This window comes from Marmota flaviventris, chromosome 2 (genome assembly GCF_047511675.1).
Source record: "Marmota flaviventris isolate mMarFla1 chromosome 2, mMarFla1.hap1, whole genome shotgun sequence".
Classification (NCBI taxonomy): domain Eukaryota; kingdom Metazoa; phylum Chordata; class Mammalia; order Rodentia; family Sciuridae; genus Marmota; species Marmota flaviventris.
In genome coordinates, this window is record NC_092499.1 from 134,097,087 (window position 1) to 134,105,888 (window position 8,802).

Here is an 8,802-nt window from a genome sequence, read left to right on the forward strand (position 1 = left end):
TCCTAGTTTGAATGGACTAACTAAGTGGTAACAGTAGACAGGTGGTACGTGGCTGAAAGAGATTGGTCACCGGAGTATGCCCTGGAAAGGTGCATTTTCCCTGTGGCCCCCTTCTCCCTTCCCTCTCTCTGCTTCGGGGCTGCCACAAATGGAGGAGTGCTCCTCCACTATGCTCTTCCGCCATAGTGTTCTGCCTCATCTTAGGCCCAGAGCAATGGAGTTGAACATGGGCTAAACCTTTAGAACCATTTTCCATTTTAGTTGTTCTTGTTGGGTATTTTTGTCACAGCAATGAAAAGCTGACTGATACAAGGACCGACTTCAATAAATACAACATTGATATGGTAGTTTTATCAAATCTACTGTCCAGTTCCAGTGTTGTCAATAAGATTAGCACTTTCTCCATTCTCTTCAGACAATCTCAACTAGATTGAATAAAGTCATATTTATTGTAAAGTCCTCAGCTTTTGGAGTAAATTAAAACACACCCACAATGGACAGCTTTGAGCAGCCCACTTAGGTTTGCCTTACAGCCTTACGCCTTCTATTACTGCTGTCAAAAGTGACCTCTGAGCCTGCATCTGTTGTGTGAGCCAGCTAGTGCCACAGGTGTTCTAGTAAGGGAGCTCTGACAGGTAATTAAGGCCTCAGGGAATGATTTACCTGCAGTGGGATCTGTCAAGGCCTTTACAGTGGACTTACCTACGCTTTCAACAATTACTCATTGAGCACCTGCCATAGGCTGAGCATTGTAGATACAAGCATGAAAAGACAGTCTCTGGCCCAAATGTGCTTATGTGGCAGGGGGTCAAGAGCACAAACTTAGACATAGGACAAACCTGGATTGTACCAAGCTAAGCCACCCACTTGTGGGAGTTGGCCACATTGCGTTTCAACTACAGAATGTTCCTTGCCTTATAATGGGGCTACACCCTGATAAAAGCCATAAATGGAAAATATTATAAGTCAAAAATGTATTTGCAGGTTGATTATTCCTTATCTGAAATGCTTGGGACCAGAAATGTTTCAGATTTTAGAGTTTTATAACTTTTGTAATATTTGATATACATAATGAAATAAGTTGGGATTGAGATTCAAGTCTAAATACAAAATTCATTTACATTTCATATACACCTTATCCATATAGTCTAAAGATAATATTATATAATATTTTTGGTATGGCTGCATTTTGACTAAGACCTGTCCCATGAGGTCAGATATAGAATTTTCCACATGCAGGGTCATATCAGTACTTAACATTATATGCATGTACAGATATGCCTCAATGACATCTACTGTTCTGTAAAATTAATATTCATCAATAAAATTGATCATCTAGTTAGTCATATTGTTAAGGTACAATGGTAACTTGTGGGTATAGTTATAGAAAGTTCATTAAATTCTAGTTTAACTTGGAGAGCATCTTTACAATTCTGCTTCTTCCTATTCAGGAACATAAAATCATTAGAAAATGGAGTGAGATATTGGTGGAAAAGAATTGAATTATGAAAAAAAAACTGAATTCTGCTTTGGCAGTCAATTTCTTTTTTCTTTAAGGTCACCCCAAAAAGCAATATTTTATGATTAACCAAAACTATAGCCCTATACCGTATTCAGGCCTCTGGTAAAGTAACCAGGACCCACTGGGGATCTCCCTCATTATGTCACATCAGTGTGTGTGGTCTAGCATCAAAGAATATGCTTTGTCTATGCCACATGTCATCAGGTCCCTTTATCCTTTGTCACCCTCCTCCACCTTCACCACTAACCAATAACAAACCCCAAACACCAAACCCTACCATTTCAGTGGGATGGAACCCTACACTAATCAGTACTAGAAAAACAGGGCCCAGACAGATGCATGGAAAGAGAAAAACACATTTGCTCTATCATTAAAAGTGGTTCCTATTTAAATCCAGCTAAGGCCAGGAATGCTGGTGCTCAACTATCATCCCAGAATCAGGAGGCTGAAGGAGGAAGAATCAAGTTCAAGACCAGCCTGGGGGATTTAGTGAGACCTTGTCTCAAAATACAAAATAAATAAATAAAAAGGGGCTGGGAGGTAGCTTAGGGGTACAGCATCCCTGAGTACCAAAATAAGTCATTAAATAAAGCCAGTTAAGGTGGCAGAGAGCCCAAGGAAAGATCCAGAAGTGACCAAGCTTGATGCGGGGGGTGGGGGGGTGGTTTTGTTCTCCTTGCACAGATAGAGAGAAAGTTTCCAGTCTTTCAAAGTCCCACCCTCAGGAAAAGATGACCTAATCATTACATATGAAGTCCCAACTGAATTTATGCTCCTCTCCATTATATTTAGAGTATCAATGAGATAGAGAGTTCAGAGTGGACTTCCACTAAAAGTCAACAAGTAGTATATGGCCTGAATTCAGTTTTTTTTTTTTTCAGAATTCAATTCTTTTCCACCAATATCTCACTCCATTTTCTATTTTCTATACCACCCTGAATGCACCCAATCTCGTCTGATCTCAGAACTCAACAGTACTTTTATTCACACATTCAAAATTTCACACCCTGCAACAAAACCTCACGATGCTCTTCATGTAAATATTACACATTCTTTGTCAGGTTTATTCCTAGGATTTTATCACTATCAGGAAATAGTAATTATTATTATTATTTTTACTGGGGACTAAACCCAAAGTGATTTTAACACTGAGCTTCAGCTCTTTCTATTTTTTTTTTTTTTTTTTGAGACAGGGTCTGGCTAAGTTTCCCAAGCTGGCCTTGAACTTATGATCCTCCTGCCTCAGTCTCTCAAATAGTTGGGACTACAGGTGTCCAGAGCCACACCTGCCACACCTGGCTGGATATATTATCCCCCTCTCCACCCAATGGAAATAGATACATTTTGTTTTAAAATGAGGTATATGCTCATTGTAAAGAAAACTGAGTAAATTATACAAAAGGAATGTAGGGAAGAATATATCTCTTCCCACCAGATGGATATTCTTAAAGTTATATTTTCTAAGTGTGTTATTGGTAAATAAAATTAATTTTTTGCATGTTTATTTTTATCCAACCTCACTGAGCTCTCACTATTTTCTTAAATCTCTGGAGTCTTCTAAAAAAGTCATATTCTCTAAAAAGTAAAATAGTACATTATTTGAAAAAAAAAAGTTTACAACTCTACAACATTTTGTATTTTGGATTTTTGGATTAGGAATATTCAACCGGTAATACACCTAACAAAGCTCCGAAGTTCAGTCAGCGCACTATAATATCCTGGTTGTTTCCCCTTGTGATCTTGTGGCTTCTGGGAGCTGCAGCTTACTGCTGCTGCTTCCTAGCATTGAAAGAACATATATCATACATGGCTAGTTTGAGGGAAAAAATACTAAATTCAAAATTCAAAGTAGTTTCTAGTGAATGTATTCAAAGAATATATTTTCTTTCATATCATCATAAAATCAAAACCCAGGCTGAATCATTGTAAGTCAGGGGCCATCTGTAATATAGAAGCTTCCTTGCAGGGTAATTGCAAAGATCAAATGAGAACGTCTGTCCAGTCCTCAGACAATACCCATGTCACCATCATGAGCAGTGAGGGGACAGCACACACACACAGTCACAATACAATCAATGAGTGGTTATAATGGCAGTCCAAAGTGCCTCACCAAGGGGTCCCAGGAGATGGAGCCCCCAAGTCTTTCAAGTGGAGTCAGAGACATCCTCAGAGGAATTCCTTGAACCCAGATTGTAAAGGTGACTTATAAGCTGGCCAGAAGGAATCTGGAAGCTGAAGGGAAATGAGGGGGAAAGAAGAGAAGGTATTCCATACTCCATGACCATGGAAATTGCGTGTGAAAAGAAAGAAGGACTGAGAGACTACAAATGAGTTCATTGTGGTTGGACTCAGAGCTTGAGGTGTAGGTCAGTAGTGGGTGAGGCTGGAAAAATACCAGGGACACGGTGGCACAAATGATTTGTAGGTGAAATTCCCGGGGGAAAAAATTGCATACAAATAGAATCAACCACTTTGCCTTTTGTCACTGGTGCCTTATCAGGCACGGGCTTCCTGATGAAGCAAGAGCAGAGCTGGCTAAGCTGCCACATGTAGATATGCCCACCTCTTCTTTTTAACGACTGAAAATCGCCAGATGCTTTTTCAAGAAAAAAAATTTTTTTTCTGATTGTAAAATTAATAAAGCTCATTATAGATGAGTTTGAAAATATAAAACAAATCTCTCTTCCCACTTTCAATTAAGAAACTCTCACTTAGTAATAGCTTCCTTATCTGGAATGTCAAGTTAATTAAAAGGCTGGTTGGCTGAATATTAAGTCATTTAGCTCCCTGCAGTCTCCCCCTTCAACCTTCCCTCCAGTGATCTGAGGAAAAGCCAGCGCCCTCCCAACGTCCTAAACCAGTTTAGGACTTCTCAGGAGTGACTCTTGTCCCCGTTTTCCTTTCCAGGTCCCACCATGTTATGCAACATGCCAGTTTACCTAAAGGTGACTCATTTAAAAAGCAATGGACTTTGCAAAATGTGAAAACCAGAACTTTGAAAAAGGACCCATGAAGAGTGGCTCTTAACCAGCAATCTTCCAGCTAAAACACCTGGGGGGTTTCTCCAGCTTAAGAGGCCATGTCGTCTGCATTTCAGTAATTCTGAGATTGGAGGGACCTGCGCATATGTATTGGGCTCCAACTCCCCAGGTGAAGCTGATGAGCTAGCGCAGTGGTTCAGAACCCCTCCATCACACGGTGTTTGTTTATTCACTTGACTCAGCAGAAAGGACCCCCGAGAGACCATTAGTTAAACCAAAACCCCGAAGCTGGAATCCCCTCATTAGAGCTCCACTCACTTCATTGTTCTTTTAAATAGACTGGTCCCTTGGCACTTTTAAAATATAGTTTACTTTCAAAAAGTAAGTGCTCACTGCTTCTCTTCCAGTAACAGATTTGCTTAGGGAGCCGAAGAACAGCTCTATAATCAGGCTTCAACTTGGCTCTGACAGCAATTAATGAAAACTGCATGAAGCAGAAATTTGATTCATTCAAGTTACTTGTCCATCAACCTCGTTGTCTTCCAAAAATGCTCTCTTCTGATTTTTTAAAATAATGACTCATACAAATGCCAATAAAGGGCTTGTATTTCACTTTGCAAAGGGGCTTTAAGAGAATTATAACAGAAGAGTGTAGTAGGTTCCCCCAAAGCACTAAAAATTAGATTGTTTATAATCACTGGTTTTACATAAAATTCTTTGGTGATGTCACTCATACATCAGGAGCAACACAGCTGCCACAGTTATGACCTAAGTGTCCAAAATTCTCTTTATTGATCCCAGGGCCACTCAAGTTCCATCTTTTGGGGAAAGTGGAGTTAGATGGGGGTTACAGAATAACAAGCAACAGTGTTTCCCCAATAGCCTGCTGAGCATGATCCCTGTCCCCATCAGACCTGTAGTGATAGTTTTTTGTCCCAGACCTTGGCCTTGGGCCTTGCTGATGCACGTGCACATTTCCCTGTCCCTCCTCTAGATGTTTGTGAAAAATTAAGATAAAAATCAAAACATGCTTGAGAAACACTTGACTGACAAGTTACAAGAAAAAAAAAAACATCATTCTTTTCCTGCTTTCGTATTTTTACTGTATTATTTTACGTGTGCTTTGTAGACTAGCAAATGTTTCCAGCTTTAAAACACACACACACACACACACACACACACATTCTCTCTTTCTCTGTCACTGCCCCCCCCCCCCCACCATCTTCCTCTTCCTTTTTCTCCTCCTTCTTTCTAAGGACCTGAAGTCACTGTCAAGGACAAGAAAAACAGCTGAGTCTCACAGGGAGCTGGAGCCCTGGCTGGAGGAAGAAGCACAGCCTGTGCTCACATTATCATGCCTCCCCACACTTGGGCTGCCTAGTTCCTGGGCTTGTTCACATTTCTGCTTCATTCTCTCACAGACCACCTTTCTCTATTTATCTCCATGTAGCTTGTCAGTCCAAAGACCTGATCTCCGAGTCACAATTTCTAATTGTATTGTGCCAACAATCTGATTGGTTCAGCTTGGGTCCTATAGCTATGGCCAAGGGGGAATGCATACACTTGACCCACTGCCTGCTCAGTGTGGTGGGGGGAACTGGCCTCTAGCACATCTCTCCACTGGACTATTTCATCCCTAGCTCTTTCTTAAATATTCATGTTCCTGCTTCCTTTGTTCTCACAGTTCCTGTGGTAAGTATCAATGGAGAAATACCTGTTTTGTTTTGTTTTGTTTTTCCTACCCAGCCTCTGCTGGTCCTGCTTCCAAGCCTTGAAACCCTTACTTCCTTTTGGAAACACCCTATATATCCAGGTGGTTCAGGTCAGGCTGCCATCTTCCACTCCCCCACTTGCCTGCTCAGTGAATCACAGTGATTCATTTAGAGCTTGAGCATATGACCAAGCAGGGCCAATGAGAATCTTAGGATTTTCGTTGGATCTATCAGGAAGAGTCTGTTCTCTTCCTGCTGGGGTCATCAGATTCAAGCCTGGAATTTCTGGTGGTTATCTTGGTTTGTCCTCAGTGAAGAAACCTAGATAAAAGGCAGAACCAAGAAATGGAAACAAATTGTGGATAACTATGATAACTAAATATGTATATGAAGTTATTTATATGTAGTTATATGAGTAATTCAATATGTATTTCTCTTCAGCAAGAAGACCAAAATAATCTCTTTCTTCTTTTATTTAAGGCAATTTGAGTCAGATTTGTGGCCTTTCCACCTAAAATAATCTCAATTAAAACGTCTATGGAAAGAAAGACATTGTGACTCAGAGATTACATGCATTGCTCTTTACCAGTTTCAGCCTCTTCAGCCAACATTTAAAGAATGACAGAGCTCCATGAGCCAGTGGAGATTAAGGAACCCAGGTCCTCATGGTGCAAAAGAACTTCACACCTGGAAGGCAGAAGAGATTTGCCAGAGGCAGGCAAAAACCCAAATAGAAGTCCATAGACTACAGGTCTAAGTATTTAAAGTTTACCAATTCAGTTAAGAAAGTTTTAAAGACTATCTATTCTATCCTTCTACCTTGATATCTACACACGTTCATTTTTTTTTAATCTAGAAGGCTAGATCCAAATTTAGATTTCTAAGGCTCCTTGGAATTCTGTGGCAGAACTTGCTGGCATTAGAAGACCCAGCCACCAGCACATGGTGCAACCTCCCTTCCCATCCTACCTCCTTCAGCTCCATCTTGCTCTTTAAGAAGCTTCACATGCACAGAACTATACATCTCAGCCCACTGGCCAAGCTCTGCTGGCCATCTCCCCACATATGGATTTGCCCCCTTTCCACCCCTCGGGCTTCTATGTAGTCTGCCCTCTAGAAGATAAACTCAGTAGAGGAAACTGGGCAGGTTCTGGAAAGAGCCCCAGAGCATTTGGGCAAAAATTCCAGCATCCTGGGTGCCCAGAGAATGGCCCTAAAGGAGAAGAGGCCTTAAGCTCTGACTTTCTTGACCCTGCAAACTTCTCCTCCTGAGAGTGAGTCCCCAACAGGAAAGACCCTGAAAGAGTCACACTTGCCCAGGACTAAAGTCATTAAAAGTAGTAATAAAATTACTACTAAAGGCTGAGGTCACACATAGGTGACAGAACTTTGTTTTCAGCTCCTACTCCATGCACTGGTTTCTATCCCATTATTGGTATTTTTATGTGACTTGAGTTTCCAGATTTTATATTTGTAGAGAACATTTAGGATGTGGCTTACTCTTTGATTAAACCTGGGCTTCTGGGTTGCAAAGAACTTATGCTGTGAGGGGAAGTTGTTTGCGTAGGACTTCTGGTCACGTCTTACTGCAAGATGAGCTTTCGTAGTCTCATCTGCTGAAAACACGTTTGCATTTAGAAGTTCATTTTAATAGGACTTGACTGGGCACAGGATACTCACCCTAAGACAGTCTTGAGAGCCAAATAATTTACATAATTGCAAGTTATTTACTACTTCATTTCTCAAAGGTTTTTTTTTTTTTTTTCTGTTTTGTGTTGGATTTTTAAAATTTTTTGCCCTGGGAATTGACCTCAGGGTACTCTACTACTTAGTTACATCCCCAGCCCATGTTTTTATTTTGAGGCAATCTTGCTAATTTGTCAAGGCCGGTCTTGAACTTGCAATCCTCCTGCCTCAGCCTCTCTAGTAGGCAGGATTATAGGTGTACACCACCACATCTCGCCCCAACATTTTGAAAATAACAAATGTCTCCTTTATTGACTCTTCTGGGAGAATATTGGCTTCTGCAGCTATTTTGAAGAGACTTGTATTTTAGGATGACTATAAATAACTTACTGGAAGAAGTAAGAGTTTGGGAAAAAATATGGATATAGTCTTAAGGACCTATGGAATTTAACAAATACAACTTGAAAGCTCATAGACAGGAGGACCTGTGTTGGAAGATGTGGCTTTCATTTTTGCCATTGGACAAAGGAATCCTCTGAGTCTTAATGTAAAATGTTCTGGGCTACAATGAATGTTATAGATGATCAAGCGCATCTTTCTTATTGCATATATGGGAGGCCCAGGGTCAGGGTCAACCAACAAGCTCTCACAGAGCAGGACTAGCAGGTCTCAGGGGCTCAATCATCTATTCCACACCAATAAACTTCCTTTCCAAAAACCCCTGTGGAAAGTGCCCAGATCAGTAAGTGATTGGAGACCAGACAGCTTAGGTGGGCAAAGAGTGTCCTGTTCGCTACAGAGATGGTCCATCCTACAGAGATGTTCCCTGATGAGACACCAGGAGACGGGTACCATGGCTCTCCTACACTTTGCAAGGCCTTCTCTCCTTAACAGAAACCTA